Here is a 26,161-nt window from a genome sequence, read left to right as displayed (position 1 = left end):
GTAGAATTTGGTTTGTGTGAAATTTTGTTGGTTTAAAAAAAAAATAAAAAAATGTCCTGCTACAGATGTACAAATGTGGTACTTGGTCCCCAGCCGCCACTATTTCTCCCGTTGTGGTGTCTTCACATTTTTCCAGCATGTGTCAAGGAGCAACGCCCGAGATCTTACCAATGCGGTTATTGGGATTGTCCACTTAACGACCGACATGTGGGCAAGGACTTTTCGCCATGGACGCTAGATTTCCCTGACAGCCCACTGGGTGAACATCGTGGAGGCTGTGACCGAGTCCCACCCTGGTACCGCACATGTGCTACCGACACTGAGGATTGCTGACCCTACTTCTATCAGGGTTTCCTCTACCTCTACCTCCTACACCAGTTCTTGCACCCCCTCCTGCTCCTCCCCATTCTCCATCTCCAATATGGAATCTCAGAGCAGGTAATCCACATCAGCTGGATGCTCTGTAGCGCTGCCTCAGCGAAGCCGCAACAGGTTCTGCTGAAGCTAATTTGTCTAGGAGACAAACCACACACCACAGCAGAGTTATTGAAAGGAATAAGAGACCAGACAGACCTGTGACTCTCTACCTCCAAACAGGCATGGTTGTGTGTAATAATGGAAGTAACCTGGTGGCAGTTGTGAAGCTTGGCAAGTTTACACACATACCACGCTTGGCCCACATGCTCAACTTGGTAGTTCATCTGTTTTAGAATACCAAACCAGATTTGCCAGAGCTTCTGGACAAGGTATGCCACGTCAGTACCCATTTCCACAAGGTGGCTACAGCTGCCAGCTCACCGACTAGTGTATGACCACACACTAGAACTTCACACTTCACATGATGTCAAAGCTTTTTGAGCAGCAGAGGCCAGTTGTGAAATACCAGCTCCAACACATCCATTATTACTCTGGTCAGCCTCCACATTTAACAACTGAAGAGTGGACATGGATGTTTGACATGAGTGCGGTTCTCAAAGACATTGAGGACTCCACAAAGATGGTGAGCGGCGATGAGGCTATCCGTGCAATGATCCCCCTTCTGTGCTTACTTAAACAGTCGCTGCTGACAATTAAACATTAAGCTTTGCATGCGGACTAGGTGGAGAGGGAGGAAGACATCAGACAGGGAGATACTACCCAGCCAAGCCTAATCTCATCTGCTCAGCGCAGATTGGGTAACAATGAGGAGGTGGACACTGAGGCACAGGAGGAGGAACATGAGCTGGCAACAGAGGTTGCTACCCACAAAAGCTTTGTTCCGTCTCTCCTATGGGCTGAGGAGGAGAATGAGGAGTAAGAGATGGAGGAGGAGATAAAGTAGTTATCATGGTGGAGACAGGGAAATGTTGGCTGTAAGGACCTTGGTACATATGGTGTACTTTATGTACCGCTGCATTTCTCTTTGCCAAAAAGAGTACTAGTTTTACACCCCGTTAGACCCACACTGCAAGGAGAACCTTGCATCTCTCTTTCCTGAGGCAGAGAGGTCTTTTAAAATGATGCTATACCAGAAGCCCATTGTGGAAAATATGTTGAAAAAATTCCCATCAGGCAATGCTAACGGCAGGGGGCAAGCTTCCTTGCCAACCAAGGAGGAAAGGTGAGGGATACACACACCAGATACAATAGAGGCAGGAGTACACTGTCAAAAGCCTAGACCAATTTAATGACACCCTCAAGGCCCTGATGGCTGCATATTTTGGACAAGGAAGTAAAAGTTTTTAAAGATAGTCAACCAACTAAATTACTTCCTAATTCCTCTGTGACCTTCAGCTATTGGGTTTCAAAGCAGGACACCTGGCATGATCTGTCCCTCTATGCCTTGGAGGTATTGTGCTGCCCTGCCACTAGAGTCTTGTCTGAGTGAGTTTTTAGTGCCGCCAGGGAGGCGCTTTCACCTGTCAAGAAAAAGTGCTGACAGTCTCACTCTGATAAAAATAAACATAGCCTGGATTAGACCATACTTTTCCATACCACCAGATGACAACAGCAATTTTTTAATTTTTAATATTCGAATGAGGCCCACCAGGTCTTGCATTCTGGGGTCTATGGATGACTTAATGACCCTAGTTATATTTTTTTTCCTGGCTTTGCACTTTGTGCAAAGCCTTTATAAGTGTAGAACTATCACAACTACAATTTCTTAATTTTTTATGAGGTACTCCAGTTGGTGCCTTTAAGGGTGTATGGATGACCCTGCTTGTAATTTTTGGCAGGCTTTGTGCATAGCATTTTTGAGTCTAGGAGTAAAACTACATGACAATTTGAACAGAATGTGTATGAGGCCCTTCTTTATGTCTAATACAGGGTGTCCCTAATATTTGGCATTTCTTGCTTTTTTCATAAATTACACTGAAATGTCCAATTTTTAAATAAACAAAATTTTGGTTTACTTAAATTACAATTTTTAAAAAAATCTGTTTTAAGTTTTGCCTTATATACAAATCATTAACGTGCTTAACATTTTTTTCCTGTAAATTTCAGTTTCTTGTTGATTTTGAACGTTTTATTGTCAGTCCTTAAAGTGGAGTAAAAGTGTGACACCATTGTTCTCAGCAGCAATCTGGGAGTCTGAGATCCTTCCATGGGACTTCCTCATGCTGTTCTCCTTACATTCAGCACTTTTTCCATCCATTTCAACATTTTCTCTGCCCAGACCTCTTTGTTGGCACTGCTGGAAAAATGCTCGAATTTCCCATTGACTCTCATTATACTCGTTACTCGAAACGAACATCAGAGCATTAGAAATTGCTTGGTTTGAGTAACGAGCATCCGAGCATTTTACTGCTCGCTCATCTGTAGTACTTTTGTAAAATTTAAGTAGAATTCAATTCCACTCGAATTTATTTGATTTTCTCTGTTTCAGGTCAGTAAAGACCTTGAGAGATGCTGCTAGATCAGTCCATATGCTGCCACGTAATATGTTTAGATGGTCATGTTTTAGTGCGCTCTTTGTCACTAGGTACTGCTACTTTATTGGAACACTAAATTGATAACTCTTGTTGACTGCAACATAATGAAACTTAGAAAAGGGAAATTGACATCTTGTGCTGCGATATTGATCCTGGTCTCGTATCCATCTAAATCCAGAGGTCCTTTTCTTTTGAAGTCTATTGCTTATGACTCTTGAGATGAATTAAACCTTCTAACAACAACGGGATAAGAAATGTGTGTAGTGAGCATCCAGGGTGTCTCCACCAGCTGAATTCCTCAGAGCACAGTCCATCTGTGAAGCTGGGAGAAAATAAATCCATACACAGCTCTGGCAATCTCTAATTTAGTTGTTATGTGAAATCAGGCCGTCTAATCAATATTCTTCTGAACGACTTCTCCATTCTGAAAGATCTTCATCTGCAGCAGAAGACTACGAAGAGTCAGCTCATATATTTCTCCCCAAGATTGATGAGGATAGCTGCCTGTACTTTGGAATCTGTCCAACCCAGTCACCTTCAGTTTCTCTTCTCATGTCTCCAATATGACATATTTACAATAAAAAGCCTCAATTTCTTCAGGACTTTCCTTTCTACAGTAAAGAAGATGCAGTGGTCTTATCGGTACAGTGATGCAGTTTGTACATTTATGGACCGAGAACCAAACAGAAAACAAGGGCTAGTATCTGTGTGCTGACTGGAGAAAAGCCAACGTAACTGCCAGAGAGACAAAAATTATATGGGTGAAACCCTTGAAAGAAAAATGTCTTATATTATGTCCATTTTCATGTTATTTTATCCCTGAAACTATTGGTAAGGAGGTGGAGGAGTTGCCCCGTTACTCTTGAAGACACATGAATTGGATGTGCAATGAGTTTAGTGATGTACGTTATGGGCAGTAAAGTTGTGTTCTGCCTAGCCACAGATAGTTGATAGCAACAGGTAGAGTTAATTGTTGTGACTAGCCCAGAGTGGGAGTGGCTAAAGTGAAGTGACAGTGGAAGTTTCCTGTCAGAAAGGCAGATAGGGCCTAACTTGCAGTTAGAGCAGACCTTTCATCTGAATAGTCAGCAGAGCCACATGAATTGGGTGTCCCTAAAGTGAGCAGAGACCGAAGCAACGGAAAACGTGATCCAGAGTGGGGATAAGGAAAAATGCTAGAAAGAGTGAGTGATTCTTTGGAGACGATGTCTGGGGCAAGAAGCCTAGCAGGATGGTGGAGAGTTATCTGACAGTCAAGTGAAGGAGCAGCGCTGAGAAGGAAAGTGGGATGAAGAGAGAGTGCCCTATGTTGTAGTTCCAAGGCATCAGCAAACAGAGAAGCTAAGTAACTGCCATAGTGGCCTAAGTAGCACCCTTAATGGGATAAGGATGCGGAACCATGGGTTGAGAAACAGGATTCTTGCTTACTGGTTAGTGATGCTGTTGTTAGGGACTAGGGAAGTTCTCAAAGTGTTGTGCTGGGTGGTGGTGAACCAACAGATAGAGGAGAATGGACATAGAGAAGAGAAAGCTCAGGAAGGAACCAAATGTGTATGAAAATGTCATATGTACTTAGAAAAACATCCAAGATGTTTTGTACCCACTGTACATACTCCTCCCCATGTTACTGTTCCGTAAAAGACAGTTCGTTTTTGAGTGGTGGTCTTCTTCATTGAACTCTAAAACATCTGGCCTGGCCAGCCGAAGTCACCAGCATCATGCGATTTGCAAGGGTATATCACCCCCACAGTTAAAGTCCACGCACCCAACCAGGACCCTCATTCTTCTTGTAGTGTGGCGGGGCGTGAAGCACTAGTACCTTGCCTGCGGCCAGGGCCGGCTCCAGATTTTTGAGGGCCCCGGGCGAAAGAGTCTCAGTGGGCCCCCCCTTTCACACATACCACGATTCATGATGCACAGATACAGCAGAGAAATATAGGTATAGTACAATACCAGATTTAACTTCTTACAAGACTGATAGCTATTGTAAATTCTACAATACCATACAACAGAGGGGCTTTATATAAGTCAACCCCTTACATGCCAATTATGCGAGAGCGATGTGTGAGCCTTGCATTGCATCACCTGAAATGTCCATATTTCTATGCAGCTGCACACTCCTGTCCAAAGAACGGGCGGCTGTGCAGGGTGAAGTGATGCGAGGCTCTCGCAAGTGGAACTCCGAGTCCAACCTAATATATAGTAATGATTGGTCACTTAGTCACTTACTAGTCCACATGTGTGTTCTGGAAAATAAGTCCTAATAGTGGCATTTCTGCACTGTGTAACTCTTGGAGTAGGTGACATGTAGATCCTGTGCTTTAGCAGATGGCTAACTCTGGTGATCTAGGGTCCACAGGTGTCAGGGTATCAGTACCTGTAATATTATAGGCAAATCCACATTATAGAATACTTTTGGGTTTTCATTGGCCATAAGTCATAATCATCTACATTAACAGAAATAAACTCTTGAAATAGATCACTATGTTTATAATGACTATATAATATGGAATTTCATTTTTTATATTGAGGAACTGAAATAAATTAACTTTGATGACATTCTAATTTTGTGAGCAGCACCTATATGCATACAACTTGATGAATAGGCAGCATATTGTTTGTTTAGTATAATACACCCCATAGTCCTCCATATATTATAATGTTCACCACAGTTCTCCATATAGTATAGTACACTCCTCAGTCCTCCATATAGTATAATACACTCCTCAGTCCTCCATGTAGTATAATACACTCCTCAGTCCTCCATATAGTATAGTACACTCCTCAGTCCTCCATATAGTATAATATGCTCCCCATAGTCCTCTATATATTAAAATACACTGCTCAGTACTCCTTATAGTATAATTAACTCCTCATAGTCTTCCATATAGTATAATGCATCGCCATAGTCATCCATGTAGTACAATTCACTTCCCATAGTATAATGCACCCCATAGTTCTTCATATAGTATATTGTATTCCCCATAGTCCTCAATACAGTATACAGTATAATGCAGCCCACATATAGTATGATGCTGCCACCTCACAGAGTATAATGCAGCCACCCCACAGAAAATATTGTAGCCCCCTGAGTATAATGTAACCCCCAGAGAATATAATGCAGCCCCCTCATATAGTATAATGCAGCCCCTGCATATATAATATATGGTAGCCCCCTCATAGAGTATAATGCAGCCTCCCATAGAATATAATACAAACCCCCCACACAATATAATACAGCACCCCATAGAATATAATACAGCCCCTCCATAGAATATAATACAGCACCCCATAGAATATAATACAGCCTCCCACAGAATGCAATACAGCCCCCCACAGAATATAATACAGCACACCATAGAATGTAATACAGCCCCCCATATAATGTAATGTAATACAGCCCCCCATAGAATGTAATGTAATACAGCTCCCCATAGAATATAATACAGTCCCCCATAGAATATAATGTAGCCCCCCCGACAATGTCCCCACAATCCAGTTATCACTCATTGATAGATTTAAAAAAACATAGTCCTCACCTCTCCTCGTGCCCCGCGCTGCTCCCTGTGCTCCAGGCTCGGCTCCGGTCTCAGCAGCTGCAGTCTGCTTGACAGCAGGTACGTGATGATATGACGTCATTGCGCACCCGCAGTGTCGGAGGCAGAGGGGAATGATGGGAGAGGGAGCATCATCTGACGTTCATGCTGACGCCGGCCCTTCCCGCGGCTAACTCCCCACCCCACGTTACATATATATATATGTGGAAAACAATGTTCAACTACAAAAGCTGAACTGCCATTTAAATGGATTATGTTATCAGAAAGTAACTCATTGTTTAAATCAGGTTTCTGTGTTAAATGTATTTAAAGAGAACCTGGCAGCTGATACATGCAGCCCAATCCTGCATGTACAGTCCTACTCATCGTTATTGACACCCATGAAGTTTAAGTACATAATGTGGAATATCTCCTGAAAAAATGAATCAAGTGAAACAGTTTTTTTTTTGCATAGAGCACTCATGTTAAATACAAAAGAGCAAATGATAAACAATAATTTTAAACAAAAAAAAATTGGAGGGAAAAATAGAAAAACCTAAAGTTTGCTGTGACACTGGTATTGGCACCCTTTACATTAAATTAGCATGAAAACACTGTGATTAATTGTCAGTGCCCATGTAACATGAATTAGCCAATGAATGATGACTTCAGTGTTTTAAAAAGCCACATAGTAGGCCCTGTTCCTTTGTCACAGAGGTGAAGACAAAGTATAAGGGTATCTCCAAAGACCTTGGCACCCCAGTTTCAACAGTGAGCAATGTTATTAAGAAGTTTGCCAAGCATTGAACCATCAAGAACCACCCTGGACATGGGGGAAAGAGGAAAATTGACAAAAGATGTCTTCGAAGGTTGGTGCGAATGGTGGAAAAAACACCACGTCAACCATCCAAATACCTGAAGGCCAACCTGGGACAGTCTGGGGGTCATGGTGTCAACAAGTACCATATGCCACACACTAAACCAAGCAGAGCTTTATGGGCGAAGGCAAAGGAAGAAACCATTGCTGAAGAAAAGACATAGAAAGGAACAAATGATCTTTGCCAAAGAGTACCTTGACAAACCACAATCCATCTGGGAAAATGTTCTGCGGACAGAGGAATCAAAAATAGAGCTTTTGACAATGCAAAGCAACAGTATGTTTACAGAGAGTGCAATGAAGCTTACAAGGAAAAGAACACCCTGCTAACAGTTCAGAATGATGAAGGATTTGTTATGCTGTGGGGTTGTGTTACTGGTGTGTCAGAGGCTGCAGACCATCGCTCTGCATCTGACTGCAGAAGGTCTCAGTAGTTTGCTTTGCAGACTTCTTCCTGGGCCTTCTGACTTTAGGACCCAGTGGCAACCTCCCCTGGCTATAGTTGACACACATGGACTGGGGTGTATATAGCTCCCAGCTTGCTGCTGAAAGGCACGGTTGATATTTCTATTTCCAGTTCCCTGTTGCGGCTTGGATCTATTGCAGTTGGCTACCTTCTTCTTTCGTGTTGCTGGAGGACATCTGTGTTTCTCTCTGAGTCTACTCAAGCTAAGTGTTTTCCCATGTTTGTCTATCCTATCTCTTTTTAGTGGTAGTGGGGATTGACTAGTGCTCATCCTGTCCTTCACGATGCAGGGCTTATCGCCAGAGTCAGGCAGGGATTAGGTATCCTGCTCGGCGATACGTGTGGAACCTATATAGGGATGATAGACAGATTTAACGTCACCCTGTCTGTGCTAGGGGTCTCCACTCTTCCTTTCCCTAGTGTTTGGTTTCCTTTCCCTTATCCCTTTGTGTTGCACTTAGTCTCCCTTCACTGTGCGTGACAGGTTGCTTTGTTGTGTTTGGTACTGGAGGCCTTGACTGTATCACAGGAGTCAACTGTGACATTGTAAGGGGTTATAAAGTCTACCCCTTTAAGTTGTCTAATCTGCTATATGTGTATATCGTAATGTAATGTATTATATTATTAGTGCAAGAGAGAGTTTTCATGCCCATTTTTGGCCACTAGATGAGGGGCATCCTAGTATGTTTAGTAAAGATAGGTTTCCACACTGTAGATAGTTAACTGTAGGAGGGGCACCATAGTAAGGGGAAGGGAGCTTCCTGACTAGAGGCAGAAGGGCGAGGGCGCCCATAGATCTTGGGTGGGCTATAGGCCTGGGCAACTATAAGATCCTGTAACATTAATTCCAAGGAAGTGCCAGGCATCCAGTGTGTGGGGAACAGCACAGATGCAGCTACAGGAGTTGCAGAAGATTGAGCTTCAAGTATGGAAGCTATAAAGGAGGACACGGCAGGACAGATAGGCGGGTCACTCACCATGTGGCAGGTTCTTGCCTGGGTAGATGCCCTCAAATCTGGTGCGAAACGGCTGAAGGAACATCCAGTGGCAGTGAGTCTGGACAGGGAGGACAGCGAGAAAACGTACATCTCGAGCTGTGTGACAGGGAGAAAAGCGAGGGGAAATCTGTAATGACGAGTAATGAGAAATCTGCTGAGAATGCTGTGTTGAACCTGGATGTGCTGCGAAGTTATGAAAGTAAAGTTCTGCGTTATGAGTTACTTCTGGACTGTGTCTCTGTTATTTCCCAAATGGCCAAAGGTGACCCTGGAGAACCAAGGAAGAACCGTCACTGCGCAGTGTACGGAGAAACAAGCTGAAAGTGAAACATGATTTATATGTAAAGGGAGGTCAGGGCACGCAAAGCCTGATAAGCTCAGCCACGACTACGGCCCTGGCTGACCTCTACAACATCAATTACTAGAAGTGTTATCAGCTCAAGGAGGTGTTACTCTTAGTGATGAGCCACTGTACTCTTGGCTCGGGTTTTCCCGCGCACGCTCGGGTGGTCTCCGAGTATTTGTAACTGCTTGGAGATTTAATTTTTGTTGACACAGCTGCATGATTTACAGCTGCTAGCCAGCCTGAGTACATGTGGGGGTTGCCTGGTTGCTAGGGAATCCTCACATGTATTTAAGCAGTCTGGGGGGTAGTGAAAATGTTCAAATGGATGGGAAAAATGCTGAATGGAAGGCAAACAGCATGTGAAAGACCCCTTGAAAACATCCCTGACTCCCAGATCAAACTTTTACTCCACTTTAAGGAGTGACAATAAAACATGCCAAACTGACAAGAAATGGCATTTTACAGGGGAAAAAAATGTTAAACAAATTTACCTGTATAATGACTTGTATATAAGACAACATTTTAAATGGATTTTAAAAAAAATGTATAATTTAAGTAAACCTAATTTTTTTTTTAAATTAAAAAATGGTAAATTTCAGTTTAATTTATGACGGTAGCAAAAACTGCCAAAAATTAGGGACTCAAATGCACCATGTCTTAGACATAAAGTAGGGCCTCATACATATTCTGTTCAAATTGTCATGTATTGGTACTCCTAGATACATAAGGTCTACGTACTTTTGAGGGTTATATACCAAGGAAATGCACTCCAGACCACTGAATGGTCTATGGGTGAGAAATATAATACCAGTAAGGGTATGTGCACACATTGAGTAAAATTTCTGCATCTCTTGGCAGGAAAAACACAGCTTCAAAAACATGCGTTTTTGTGAGTTTTTTCAACATTTTTGGTTGATTTGAGTGAAGTCAATGGTGAAAAACGCAGGGCAAAAATGAACAGTGAATTCACATGCTGCAGATTATTTTCTGCATCAAATCTGCAAGTCAAAAATACTTAACATGTGCATAACACTTTAGGTGTCTCATTCACTTTGCTGTCATCAGGTTTCGACACAAATCAGCGCAAAAAAAATGCGTAAAACATGCACGAAATCTACACACAGCCTAAAATTTTCAACACATTTTTGAAGACTTATATAGCAACGAAATCTACCCAAAAATATGGAGAAGTCTATGGATGAGCAATATAATATAATATCTATAAAATATATGCCAACAAAATGTACCCAAGAACACGTAATACTGTATGGCTGAAAAATGTAACCCAGTAAAAATTTGTAACTTTTTATTGAGTGTTATATATTATATATCACAAAAATGTTCCCAGAACCCGGAATAGTGTATGGGTAAGAAATGTGAACAAACAGGGAACATTTTCAAACTCTTTTTTTGTACTGTTATTTATCACCAAAATGTGACAGAAAGCACGTATTACTCTATGGGTGAGTAATCTAATCTTGATATATTTTTCTACGCTTTTTTTAAGTTTTATATACCACCATAATGCAACAATAACTGTGTTAAGCTGTATGGATAAGTCATTGAATTCATATAACATTTCTGAATGAAAATATTTTGAAACTCTAGTTGATGTGCTTATACAGTCATAAAGGCTTTGTCGAAAGTGCAAAGCCAGACAGAAATAATGAGGAGGGTCATGTATACACCCCTGAAAGGCAACAACTTGTGGGTCTCACTAAAATATTGAATATTACAAACACTTTTCGTGCTGCAGTCATCTGGTGATGTGGACAAGTGTGGGCTAATCCAGGCTTTGTTCATTTTTATGAGCATGAGCCTGTCTGTATACTCTGACAGGCGAAAGGGCCTGTCTGTTATGAACCTCCGGTGGCATTAACAACCCGCTCAGGCAAGACGCTAGAGGCAGGGCATAACTATACCTCCAAGGCATAAAATGACCGCTCATGCCACGTGTCCAGCTTTGAGACCCAGTAGTTGAAAGTCAAAGAGGAATTAGGGAATATGCTGGATTGGTCGACCAGGTATTGCTTGACCATCTTTAAAAACTTTTCCCTCCTTGTCAAAAATACCCGGTCATCGGGCCCTGGGTGCTGGGCTAGTGTTATGAAATTGGCCCCCACCTTTAACAGTGTACCCCTGCCTCTGCTGTGTGTCTCTTTGGCCTCTCCTCCTTGGTTAGGTAAGGAAACCTGCCCCCTGCTGCTTGTGTTGTCTGATGGGAATTTGTTCAGCATATTTTCCACAATGGCCTTCTGGTATAGCACCAATTTAAAAGACCTCTCCACTTCAGGAAAAATGCAAAAAAATCTCTTTTTAGCATGAGTCTAGCAGGCTGAACAACCAGTACTCTTTTTTGGCCAAGATAAATGTAACGCAAGGGTCACAGGAAAGGCAATGGTACATAAAGTTGGCCATATGTGCCAAGCTCCATACAAACAACATTTCCCTTTCTCCACTATGATGACGACTCTCCATCTCCTCCTAATCCCTCTTTTCTTCCTCATTCCCATGCTCAGCCCATCCACATAGGAGAGACAGGATGAAGGTTTTGTGGCTTCTAGACACTATTGCACTAGCCACCAGCTCCTGTTCCTCCTCCTCAGCGTCCACCTCATTGATACCCAATCCGCGCTGAGCAGATGAGATGAGGCTGGGCTGGCTACAATCTCTCTGTTATGTCTTCCTCCAACCTCACCTCCTCTGCATGCAAAGCTTCATGTTTAATTGTGAGCAGTGACCATTTTAATAGGCACAGAAGCAGGATAGTTGCACTGACTATGGCATCATCTCCGCTCACCATCTTTTTGGAGTCCTCAAAGTCTTGGAGAACTGCAAAAATGTCAGACATCCATGCTCCATTTTAGTTGGTATATGCAGAGGCTGACCAAAATGCCGATGGGTGTGTTGGAGCTGATACTCAACCACTGGCCTCTTCTGTTCCCAAAGCCTTGTTGAAGGTTCAGCGGCTAAAACCACAGATCTGTCTAGTCTGTTATTCATTTAAGTACCACTGCCATGGTGTGTGGTTTGTTTCCTAGACAAATTAGCTACAGCAGAGTCTGTTGCCGCTTCACTGAGGCAGTGCTGCAGATCTTCCAGCTAATGTGGACAACGTGCTCTGAGATACCACATCGGAGATGGAGGATGAAGAGGAACATGAGGGGGTGAAGGAACCTCTGGAGGAGTTGGAGGAAACCCTGATAGGAGTAGGGTCAGCAATCCTCGGTGTCAGGAGCCCATGCGCCGTGCCAGGGTGAGACTTGACCTCTGTCTCCCCAATGTTCACCCAGTGTGCCATCAAGGAAATGTGGTGTCTATGGCCACAAGCGCTTTTTGACATGTCAGTTGTTACGTTGGAAAAATGTCAGTAAGTACATTGGTAAGGGCATGGGTGATGCTCCTGGACACATGTTGGTAAAAGGTTGAGATGCCACACTGGAAGAAAAAGTGGCAACTGAGGACCCAGTACCGAGGGATGGCTGCTGCCATGAGTCAGCGGAAATCCTGTGGAAGTCCTGTGTCTACCATCCTAAATAGCAACATTTCCATGGCAAGCAGCCTGGAAATGTGCCCGTTTAGCATTTGGGCCTGTGGGTGGCTGAGAACTTTCTTTTCCATTCCTAGGCCTGGGGTAGGGACAGTTGAATGCTGTGCTTGGGCAAGGTTTTTGAAGTGCCTGATGATGGTAAGTCAGAATGAGCAAGGATAGGTGCAGGGCAGGAGGCATCTGCACCAGTATTTTGCTCAGGGGATTGGAAAGAACCTAGCACAGGAGAAGAGGCAGTGGTGTTACCCAATGGCACACCGAGTCGGGTGCTTAGATGACATGTGCCTGATCATACTGGTCGTGATTAGGTTCTTAGTGGTCATGCTCTTCATAATCTTGGCATGGCACATGTTATGAATGGCCATTTTGGTAGTCTCAGAACTCTCTTTAAAAAATCCCAAACTGGGGAACATCAAACTCTTTGACGGAGAAATGCACTAGTGTCAGTGCTCTGTGGAACAGTTTTCCGCCTTGTCTCTCTGGTCACCCCACTGCCTCTACCTGTCTGTTTTGGTGCTGCCAATCTCTCCCCCTTAATGCTGCTAGCTTTGCTCTGCATGCCAGCTTCCCAGGTTGGATTGGTGACTTTGTCATCCACTATCTCGCCTTCCACCACCGCACCTTGGTCCTCTTGACTTCATGACTTAACGACAAGATTTAGCGGCAACTGTGTCTCATTATAATCTTCCTCCATATCTCAAATTTTCCATTCCCCAGCATCATGTTCTTGTGGCTGTTTCTGCTCTAAGTTTGTGCATCACCATATAGCATGTCCGCCAGTCCCTCTTGAAACATGCAGGTTGAGAGGCCATAATCAAGAAATTATGTTGTAAAGAGCTCCTTGGAGTGTCCTAGTCTCCTGGGACTTAACATGGTGGGAGGAAGGAGGATCAGGGTGAGGATTAAGTGCTTCAGAAGTGGTGTTCAGTGCCTTCCTGCAAAGTGGGACATGAATCTATATGTCATGGATAGACGTGTTTCTTGTGCTCCAGCAACAGATGCAGTTGCACCTACCGCACCTCCTTGGCATCTGCATGCACCATCATCAGCACTTCCACCCTTAACTTACACCTTATACATTTTGTAATTGCTAGATCTCTGGAATCCAAGTTTATTTTTAATAAAAATAAATTGGTCACCTGCAGCAATCAAAGTGTTTTTTTGTGAGTTTACTCCACTGTAATGTAACAACAGAAAGAACACAAAAGTGTATGGATGACAATCAAATTCAATGCAGAAAAATGTTTAAATGCTTTTTTTCACTTTTATACATCACATAAATGTACCACTGTATTGCTGACAAATTAAAGCCTACAATATTTGTAAAGCTTTTTCCCAGTTTTAGAGATCACATAAATGTTAACAGTGCACTTAACAATGTATGGCTGACAAATGGAAGCATACAAAATTTTTAGAAGCTTTTTTTCAGTTTTAGAGATCACAGAAATGTTCAAAGACCACGTAACACTGTGTGACTGAGAAATTAAATCCTAGAAAAAAATTTTAAAGCTTTTTCTCAGTTATAGAGATTATATAATTGTTCACAGACCATGTAATACTATACAGCTGAGAAATGGAAGGCTACAAAATTTTTAAAAGCTTTTTCTCAGTTTTAGAGATCACAGAAATGTTCACAGAACATGTAAAACTGTATGGCTGACAAATGAAATCCTAGAAATTTTAAAAAAAGCTTTTTCACAGTTTTAGAGATCACATAAATGTTCCCAGCTCACATAACACTGTAAAAGAAAATAGAAAAAATTGGAGTCTGGCTCAATAGGACTGGACTCTCCTTTTCTTTTTCAAAAGAAAATATAGTCGACACGTTTCGACTGCAGTAAGCACTCTTACTCATGTAAGACTGCTTACTGAAGTCGAAACACGTCGACTGGATCATGTCGAACATGTAAATTTTTCTTTTGCATGCACTATATTTTCTTTTGAAAAAAAAAGAAAAGGAAAATCCAGTCCTGCTGAGCCGGACTCCAATTTTTTCTATTATCCTTAATGTGAGGCCAGGGCGAGGCCGGTGTCTGAGCCCCAGGTGGATGAGCATAGAGCAACTGGGTGACCAGGAATCAAGTTTTTACCCACGTAACACTGTGTGGCTGAGAAATGACAGCCTGCAACATTTTTAAAAGCTTTTTTTTAGTTTTAGAGATCACAGAAATGTACTCAACTGTACGGAATAGTGCATGTCTGAGAAATGTACCCCAGAAAAATGTTTCAACGATTTTTGGGTGTGTTATATAACACAAAAAAGACCTCAAAGCACAAAATACTTGATGAATCAAAATATATTAAATTTTTTCAGCTCCCACTAAAAAATATATACTGTATTTTTTGCTTTATAAGACGCACCTGATTTTAAGATGCACATTCAAATTTGGTGAAGAAAAAAAGAAAAAAATAATTTTATGTTAAATGGGGGTCTGTCTTACAAATCATACATTTGTCCCTCATCCTGGTATCTATATAACCCCCATCCTGGCACACATCCCCCTCTGTGCTGGCACATTGCCCTCCTGTGCTGATGGCACATTGCCCTCCTGTGCTGCTGGCACATTGCCCTCCTGTGCTGCTGGCACATTGCCCCCCTGTGCTGCTGGCACACTGCCCCCCTGTGCTGCTGGCAGACTGCCCTCCTGTGCTGCTGGCATACTGCCCCCTGTGCTGCTGGCACATTGGCCCCCTGTGCTGCTGGCGCACTGCCCCCTGTGCTGCTGGCACACTGCCCCCATCCCATTCTGGATATGCCCCCCCAGTCACTATATGCTCCCACTGGCACATACATGGCCCCCCTCCCTCTATATGCCCCCCTGCTGGCACGCACATGCCCCCGGTCACTATATGCCCCCCTGCTGGCACGCACATGATAAAATAACAAACATTTAACTCACCTTCTGATGATGGCTCTGTGCTCCCAGCTCCTCGGTTGTGCTTCATGTTTCCCGGGTATTGGATCATGTGACCTGGGCACACAGTCATGACATCACTGTGCTGTGCCGATCGGATGTCGGCACAGACACAGGAAGAGCCATGGGGTAGCTGGGAGCACGGAGGCATCATCAGAAGGTGAGTTAAGTGTTTGGTATTTTATCATGTGCGTGCCAGCAGGGGGGCATATAGTGACCGGGGGGCCATGTGTGTGCCAGCAGAGGGCATATAGAGTGACCGGGTGGGGCATATTCATGATGGGAGGGGGGTGTAGGCACATGCAGTATGTGCCGCTCCTCTGTCAACCAACTCGGCGCGGCTTCAGCACTGAGGTGATGGACAGCGGTGCATTGAATATTACATGAGGCTAATGAGCGGGAGCACGTGACCTCCCGCTGTCTCTGCAGCCCACAGCCAGCCCACTGCAGCCCCCTGACACCACTCCAGAGCTGCCCACTTCCTCTACAGCACAGCATACAGATTTGGATTATAAGATGCACCCCCTCTCTTTCCCCCAAAATTTGGGGGAACAAAAGTGCGTCTTATAATCTGAAAAATACGGTATATAGATATATATTTCCAGCTGCACAGGTCTAATCCCTGTCTACATACTGGTTTCTGTCATTCTCCCTGCTCCTGCGACTCTCTCTCTCCCTCTCGAGGCTAAATGCAGATTGTATGTGATGCAAACAGCAAAGCAAACGATTAGTCCTTAGAAGGGCTGTTAGAATGATGGCTCAGTTTCAGCAACAGTATCTACTCTACAGGCCTCTAATTCGTTATACTGTGCACACACAGGCCTAGACACGCACTCTCTCCCTCTAATACGAAGTATCACCGAGTTGTGCAATGACGTCAGTTTGCCAAGCCGGGTGGGCCTGTCATTTTATAATCCCTGATGATTTCAGAGGGCCAGCCAATCACAGTAATGCCACAACCAAGAAGGCAACAGCATTACAGTGACTCACAGGCAATCCCCATATGCATATTGGCTGCCTAACAGGCATCAAAGATAGAGGGATTAGAGTTTTATATTGATCACCGCCCATTGCGATCCAAGTAACGAGTACATCCGAGCACCAGAGGAAGGAATAAGGATTGTTCCGGCACACCATCTCGGTATGATAAAATAAAAAACTTTATTAGGGCATGTCAACCACAGTTAAAACAACAAGAATCTGATCTGTTTCTGGCATGGTATGCGTCTTAGTCGTAGGGTATAAAAATGGTGAGACCTGCAAGCATATCTAAAGAGAATGAACCAATGAGAGATCATCAGCTTGATTAATGATGCACAGAAAGTGCACTGAACCAGTAAGACAAAACAAGGAGACAACATCAATATACCTAATTTGGACGTGTCCGTGTGTCTGTGCACAATGAGTCATCCACAGCTGAACAGTAACTTAGCTATCCACTAGCAGCTAACTGCGTGGGCGTAACCATGGATACCTAAGGAGAGGAGCTCTCCCTGGTGGCGAGTTAAGACATAAGCCTTAGCCTGTTAAGACATGTTAAGACATGAACGTTACACGAACACTGTGAGGCAACACTGAGGCAACAGTGTGAGGCAACATTGCAAAGATGGATCAAATTGAGGAATGAACCAGCCATGCACCTAGATTCTCAGTATATAAGCGCCCCTAAGGGCAATGTGGAGAATCAGAAAAAATAAAATGCATGATGCTTCACATACCATGAAAAGGCTTGCTGTTCCCCTTGAAAACATGCAGCAAGTGTTTTTTGAAGATGGTAATGTGGATATGGTTATTTCGGACTCAAAAGCCTCTACTCTGCAGGCTTATTTTGAGCTAAACAGAGTTGACACTTCCGCCCGTCAGTATTTGTACAGTGAAATCCCTGATGACTATGTATGGGATAGAAAAGCTGTACCAGAAGGATGGAAAAAATGACGGGCTCAATTTGGGAAAACAATTGCCCGAATGTATACAGATGTTGAGCTGTATTTACCTAAGACTCCTTTTACTTCACGTCAGAGGAGCAAAGTCTTATGCTGACTTAAGGACTGTCAATGGAGTTGTACATGACACGTATAAAAATGCATGCATTGATCTTCATCTTTTGGGAGACGATTCCCAATGTGAAGACGGTATAACAGATGCAATCGCTTTCCAAATGCCCTACCAACTTTGCAAATTATTTGCTATAATTTGTGTATATGGGGAACCAGCTAAACCATTGTCATTATGGCAAAAATATAAAACCGAATTTATGGAGGATTACACCAGGCGGTATACTCCAGAAATTGCTGAGCAACTGGCTCTTCGTGATATTAATGAAGTGAGTCTTAAGCAATAAAAAGTCCTGTTCTGACTACGGATTGCCAACTCCAGTAAATGTTCCAGATGAAACACTGGACCAACTGAATTATGCTGTAATAAAGCAGGAGGCTGAGCAAGTGAAAGCTATGCTTAATGAAGCTCAGAAATCAACTTTCAATGCAATTATGCAAGCAGTCAATGCTGCATCACAGCCAGATGACACTAGCTCACACTGTTTTTTTCCGGACGGCCCAAGAGGCAGTGGGAAGACATTTTTGTACAACTGCTTGCACAAGACACTACAAGCAGAAAAGAAGTCTATTTGCTCAGTAGCCTCCACTGGATTGGCGGCTACATTAATACAAAACGGTAGCACCTACCATTCCAATGAGACCACAATGTCAAACATTAAGCCAACCTCACTTCAAGCAAAGGAGCTAGGGAGTCATATGTCGTTATTTGGGACGAAGTAACAATGACTCCCTGTTTTATTATGAACACTGTGGATAATTTGTTCCAAGACATATTTTAAAAAAAAAAGACCATTTGGTGTAAAAGTTTTCATAAACGGTGGTGACTTTCATCAAACCCAACCAATAGTAGAAAGTGGAAAAAGAGCCCAAATTGTACAGTCCACCATTAAATACGCAAAATCCTAGAATCAGTTTTCACGGTTCCAGTTACAACAGAATATGAGAACGTCTCAGGACGAAGTTGATTACAACTCATGGTTACTGAAACTTGGCAATGGAGAGTTGTCAAATGTATATGGTCTACCAGAAGACACAATTGAAATCCCGAATTCTTTTATTGAAGAGGGTAATTTAATTACATCTATTTTTGGCGACTCAATTGAGATTACCGATGCAACGCCAATACAAAAGCAATTCTTATGCCATTGTATGATGAAGTTCATGCCTTGAACGACAAAATTCTTAGTCAAGTTCAAGGTGAACACTCAACATATCCGTCTGTCGACACAATTGCGGAAGAGGAGGGTGTGATTCTCACAGATTACCCTGTAGAGTTTCTTAACTCTTTGAATCCCACTGGGATGCCTCCTCATGAACTAAAGCTGAAACCAGGAGCTGTAATTATGCTCCTGCGTAATCTTAACAGAAAGGGTGGCCTTTGTAATGGCACAAGGCTTTATGTGAAAAGCTTAAAAGCAAACGTTATTCATGCCTTTGCTTTAAATGGAAAAGCAAAGGGTCAGGCAGTTCTTATTCCCAGAATTGACCAAAGATAAAAACTTGCCAGTCCAGATGTGACGGGGTCAGTTTCATGTCATGTTGGCTTTTGCAATGACCATCAATAAATCTCAGGGACAGTCCTTGGATATTGTAGGAATTTATTTGCCTCTCCCAGTGTTTTCACATGGGCAGTTATGTGTGGCTTTCTCCAGGGGAAGGAAAAGTCAACAAATAAGGGTCAAAATATTTGAGACACAGAAGCAAGGTAAACTTATTCCTAATGTTGACAAATGGTTTACTGTCAACTGAGTGTACAAAGAAGTCTTTTATTAAGCTTTTTAACAATTGTAAAAGCCATAAAATGTTGTACACAAAAGTGGGACTAACTACTAGCCGCGGTCTACGGACTTAGAAAAGCCGCGGTCTAATAGCCGCGGTCTTAGGAAAAGGGCTATGGGATAGCTCTACACATTCACTTTCTTCATGGATAGCGCTATCGGATAGCTCTACCCGAGCAGTATTAACTACAGAGCTTTTTCATACACAAGCTGGAGTGGCAGGAGAGGTACACCAGGTATTTATGTTTGCTATTAGTCTGCACATACAACAGTCTGGTGTGTGGGTACTCTCCATTGCGAGGTCAGTCTGCTGTGTTGTTACACCCCATTGCGTGGTTCGTAATCACAGCGGGCGCCCGAAGGGTGTGCATTCACTCGTTTGAATTAATATATACTGTATAAAACAAATTGTTGTTCCTGAAATTCATCCCTTTCGGGAAAATTGGTGTCGAATTTTAGAATTCCGAAGACTTCCCTAATAGTGAGTAATTTCTGTGTATTGCCTCCACAAGCAGGGTTATCCACTATATCAAATCCCAAAAAACGCAAGATGGGTAGTATCTCCTTTGTGAACATTAACAAAATGTGTGGATGCTCCGGAATAAGATCCGTTTTTATTATGAATGTTGGTTAAATGTTCCGCTATTCTTCTTTTTAATTTGCGGGTAGTGCATATAATATATTTGCGATGACAAGAAAGGCAACACATATTGTAAATAGCATATTTTGTGTCACAGTTAATAAAGGTTGTGATATTGTGGACTGCGCCTGAAGCCAAAGGAATTGATTTAGTTCTATTGAATGCATACGTGCAGAAGTTACACCTATTAATAGCACATTTGTGGAAACCTGTTGTGGATAAGGGTAGGTTCACATAGCGTTAGGGCGATCTGTTTAACGGATCCGTTACTTAGCGGCACTAACACAATGTAACGGATCTGTTAATGCACCCATAGACTTACATTATCGTAATGCATCCTAACACATGTCCAAATCGGCAGGCATTAGTGATGATGCGTTACTTTGTGACGCACCGTCAAACTCGGTTTACCATGTTTTCGGGTACGTTAGGTCTAACGCACAGCGAACGGACGGACTCGTTCGCTGTGCATAGACCTCTATTGCTAACGCATACCAACGCAATAGTACCATGCGTTAGCGCGATTGTAGAAAAAAAGAGATTTTGGGCATCAGCATTACCACATCCGTTTAACGGAACCGTTAAACGCATGGCACTAACGCGATGTGAACTTAGCCTTATCAAGTTCCAGGATAAGCAGGTTGTTTGATGAGACTAGGAGATAACGATTTACCTAAAGTGAGTCCCCTCCAGGCCACATAGTTGCAGCCATTGTTAGTAATCTTGCATAGGGTGTCATCCTATTTGTTGACAGGGAGAAATAGAAGTATCGACTTTTCTTTATCGAAAAAAAATTGTCAGGCAACACGGTTTTACTATCCACATCTTCTCATCCCCATCATACTATACTATCAATACCCTATATGGAATTCAATTGTGCTAAACGTATCTGCTCCACCAGAGGCGTACCTAGGGTTTTGGTTCGGGGGGGCAAAACTTGTGAGTGGGCCCTTAACCAGTTATCCTTGATTACAACTGTGCGACCCACCCTAATAGTGGATGTAGGAGAACCTCAGCAGATGACTGTGCTGTTACTGAAAATAATCTCTATATAAAGACACATGGATATTACCGACATATGGTCAGTGGTAGATACCAGTCCTACGGAATATATACAGTTGTGCTCAAAAGTTTACATACCCTGGCAGAATTTTTGCTTTCTTGGCCTTTTTTCAGAGAATATGAATGATAACACTAAAACTTTTTCTCCACTCATGGTTAGTGGTTGAGTGAAGCCATTTATTGTCAAACTACTGTGTTTTCTCTTTTTAAATCGTGATGACAACCCAAAACATCCAAATGACCCTAATCAAAAGTTCACATACCCTGGTCATTTTGGCCTGATAACATGCACAGAAGTTGACACAAATGGGTTTGAATGGCTACTAAAGGTAACATCCTCACCTGTGACCTGTTTGCTTGTAATCAGTGTGTGCATAAAAGCTGAGGGAGTTTCTGGGATCCAGACGGATTCTTGCATCTTTTATCCAGCCACTGACGTTTCTGGATTGTGAGTCATGGGGAAAGCAAAAGAATTGTCATTGGATCTATGGGGAAAGGTAGTTGAACTGTATAAAACAGGGAAGGGATACAAAAAGATATCCAAGGAATTGATAATGCCAGTCAGCAGCGTTCATACTGTGATTAACAAATGGAAAATCAGGGGCTTTGTAAAAACAAAACCACGGTCAGGTAGACCAACAAAAATGTCGTCCACAACTTCCAGGAAAATTATTTGGGATACAAAGAAAAACCCACAAATAACATCACCTGAAATACAGGCCTCTCTGAAAACTGGTCGTGTGGCTGTTTCAAGATGCACAATGACAAGGCACTTGAACAAAAATGGGCTGCATGGTCGAGTCGCCAGAAGATAGCTATTACTGCACAAATGTCACAAAGTATCTCGCCTGCAATACACAAAACAGCACACAGACAAGCCTCAAAACTTCTGGAACAAGGTAATTTTGAGTGATGAGACCAAAATTGAAATTTTGGCCACAACCATAAATGTTACATTTGGAGAGAGGTCAACAAGGCTTACGATGAAATGAACACCATTCCTACTGTAAAGCACGGAGGTGGATTGCTGATGTTTTGGGGATGTGTGAGCTACAAAGCCACAGGAAACGGTCAAAGTTGAAGGAAAGATGAATGCAGCATGCTATCCCAAAAACTGGAGACAAATTTGCACTCATCAGCTTGGAAGCTTTGCTTGGGACATACTTGGACTTTCCAACATGACAACGATCCAAAACACAAGGCCAAGTCGACCTGTCATTGGCTACAGCAGAACAATGTGAATGTTCTTGAGCGGCCATCTCAGTCTCCTGACTTCAATATCACTGAGCCACTCTGGGGAGATCTTAAGCGGGCAGATCATGCTAGACAGCCCAGGAATTTACAGGAACTGGAGGTTTTTGCCAAGAAGAGTGGGCAGCTTTACCATCTGAGAAAATAAAGAACCTCATCCATAACTACCACAAAAGACTTCAAGCTGTCATTGATGTTAGAGGGGGAAACAGTATTACAGCACAGTTATAGATGGGGACTTACAGAGGACATTCTTTCTGATTAAATCATTCACTTTTCCCGTCTTTTCCATCTGGCCCAGACCGACATGACAATTTCTTCTGACCAGGACTCGGCTGCAGAGATTACAACAAAGACATATTTCACACCTCATATTTAGAGCACTGTACTCAATGGGACTGTTCCTAACCTGCACAAACCCCTCATCCTGCTGATACCCCAATGCTGAGCCATTGTTGCCGTATGTGACCCTATTACTGTGTGGTTCTCGGTTCGTTCCCTCTAAATTCTAAAGCAACCCTCTAGAATATAGCAATGCCAGATGCAAGTGCCCTAGAAAACAGTGCCCACATTTTGTCCCCTAGAAAGTAATAATGCCCTCTGTGTGCCCCTTTGACAGTCACAGTAACGTGAGTTCCCCTATAACAATAAGTGCCCACTTTACATTTAATAATGTCCCGAATATCCCCCTGTACAGCTCCCTTATGCACAGTATGATGCTCTCTTATTCACAGTATAATGCCCCCTCACTGTATATATATATATATATATATATATATATATATATATATACAGTATATATACTGACCCCTTAGTATTCCCCAAACTGTTTGATGGCCCATCACTGTGATCTCCACACTGTGTGTTGGCCTCCATATAGTATAATGCACCAGATAGTCCTCAATATAGTATAATGCACTACCCATAGGCCTCCATATAGTATAAGGCACTCCCCATAGGTATACGCTATATAGTATAATGCACTCCCCATTGTCAGACTCTCTATAGTATAATGCACTCCCCATAGGCAGACTCTATATAGTATAATGCACTCCCCATAGGCAGCCTCTATATAATATAATGCACCCTCATATGCAGACTCTATATAGTATAATGCACCTCCCATAGGTAGCCTCTATATGGTATAATGTGCGCCCATAGGCAGGCTCTATATAGTATAATGTACTCCTCATAGGCAGACTTTATATTGTATAATTCACCCCCCTAGGCAGACTCTATATGGTATATTGCAGCTCCCCATAGGCAGATTCTATAAAATTATGCAGCCCCCCATAGGCAGACTCTATAGTATAATGCAGCCCCCATATTCAGACTGTATAGTATAATGCACGCCCCCATAGGCAGACTTATTAGTATAATGCAGCCCCCCATAGGCAGACTCTATAGTATAAAACTCCCCCCATGGGCAGACTTTATATAGTATAATGCACTCCCCATAGGCAGATTCTGTAGTATAATGCACACCCCATAAGCAGACTCTATAGTATAATGCACCCCCATAAGCAGATTCTATAGTATAATGCAGCCCCCTTAGGCAGACTCTATAATATAATGCAGCCCCCATAGGATAGACTCCATAGTATAATGCACCCCATAGGCAGACTATATAGTATAATGCAGCGCTCCCCTGTTATGACCCCAGTGGACAGGGTCTCAGAGGAACGTGTAAGTCTGCAAGATACAAAAATCCAGCTCATAGGGCTGTGGTAACTGGGTTGACCAAATAGCTACTCCTAACGCCAACACTAGAAGTAGCCGGGGATCATGCCTACGGTGATCGCTAGATGACTCGCGCCAGCCGGAGAATCTAACTACCCCTAGGAGAAGAAAACAAAGACCTCTCTTGCCTCCAGAGAAAGGGACCCCAAAGCAAGATACAAGCCCCCCACAAATAATAACGGTGAGGTAAGAGGAAATGACAAACACAGAAATTAACCAGGTTCAGCAAAGAGAGGCCAGCTTACTAATAGCAGAATATAGCAAGATAACTTATCTGGTCAACAAAAACCCTATAAAAATCCACGCTGGAGATTCAAGAACCCCCGAACCGTCTAACGGTCCGGGGGGAGAACACCAGCCCCCTAGAGCTTCCAGCAAAGGTCAGGATACAGATAGGAACAAGCTGGACAAAAATACCAAACAAAACAAAAGCAAAAAGCAAAGAAGCAGACTTAGCTTGAAAAACAGGAACCAGGATCAGAGGACAAGAGCACAACAGATTAGCTCTGATTTCAACGATGCCAGGCATTGAACTGAAGGTCCAGGGAGCTTATATAGCAACGCCCCTGAACTAACGGCCCAGGTGAGGATATAGGAAAAGACAGACGCTCCAGAGTCAAATCACTAATGACCACTAGAGGGAGCAAAAAGCAAAATCACAACAGTACCCCCCCCTTAGTGAGGGGTCACCGAACCCTCACCACGACCACCAGGGCGATCAGGATGAGCGGCGTGAAAGGCACGAACTAAATCGGCCGCATGAACATCAGAGGCGACCACCCAGGAATTATCTTCCTGACCATAGCCCTTCCACTTGACCAGGTACTGAAGCCTCCGCCTGGAGAGACGAGAATCCAAGATCTTCTCCACCACGTACTCCAACTCGCCCTCAACCAACACCGGAGCAGGAGGCTCAGCAGAAGGAACCACAGGCACAACGTACCGCCGCAACAAGGACCTATGAAACACGTTGTGGATAGCAAACGACACAGGTAGATCCAGGCGAAAGGATACAGGATTAAGAATTTCCAATATCTTGTAAGGACCAATAAAACGAGGTTTAAATTTGGGAGAGGAAACCTTCATAGGAACAAAGCGGGAAGAAAGCCACACCAAATCCCCAACACGTAGTCGGGGACCCACACCGCGGCGGCGGTTGGCAATGCGCTGAGCCCTCTCCTGTGACAACTTCAAGTTGTCCACCACAAGATTCCAGATCCGCTGCAACCTATCCACCACAGAATCCACCCCAGGGCAGTCAGAAGGTTCCACATGACCCGAAGAAAAACGAGGGTGGAAACCAGAGTTGCAGAAAAACGGCGAAACCAAGGTGGCGGAACTAGCCCGATTATTAAGGGCAAACTCAGCTAACGGCAAGAAGGTCACCCAATCGTCCTGATCAGCAGAGACAAAACACCTCAAATAAGCCTCCAAAGTCTGATTAGTTCGCTCCGTCTGTCCATTAGTCTGAGGATGGAAAGCAGACGAAAACGACAAGTCAATGCCCATCCTACTACAAAAGGATCGCCAGAATCTGGAAACGAACTGGGATCCTCTGTCTGACACAATATTCTCAGGGATGCCGTGCAAACGAACCACGTTCTGGAAAAACACAGGAACCAGATCGGAAGAGGAAGGCAGTTTAGGCAAAGGAACCAAATGGACCATCTTGGAGAAGCGATCACATATCACCCAGATAACAGACATGCCCTGAGACACCGGAAGATCAGAAATGAAATCCATGGAGATATGTGTCCAAGGTCTCTTAGGGACAGGCAAGGGCAAGAGCAACCCGCTGGCACGAGAACAGCAAGGCTTAGCTCGAGCACAAGTCCCACAGGACTGTACAAATGACCGCACATCCCTAGACAAGGAAGGCCACCAAAAGGATCTGGCCACCAGATCTCTGGTGCCAAAAATTCCTGGGTGACCTGCCAACACCGAGGAATGAACCTCGGAAATGACTCTGCTGGTCCACTTATCAGGCACAAACAGTCTGTCAGGTGGACAAGAATCAGGCCTATCAGCCTGAA

This window comes from Ranitomeya variabilis, chromosome 4 (assembly GCF_051348905.1).
Source record: "Ranitomeya variabilis isolate aRanVar5 chromosome 4, aRanVar5.hap1, whole genome shotgun sequence".
Lineage (NCBI taxonomy): Eukaryota > Metazoa > Chordata > Amphibia > Anura > Dendrobatidae > Ranitomeya > Ranitomeya variabilis.
The sequence above is the reverse complement of the archived record's forward strand: the minus strand, read 5'-3'. Positions refer to the sequence as shown.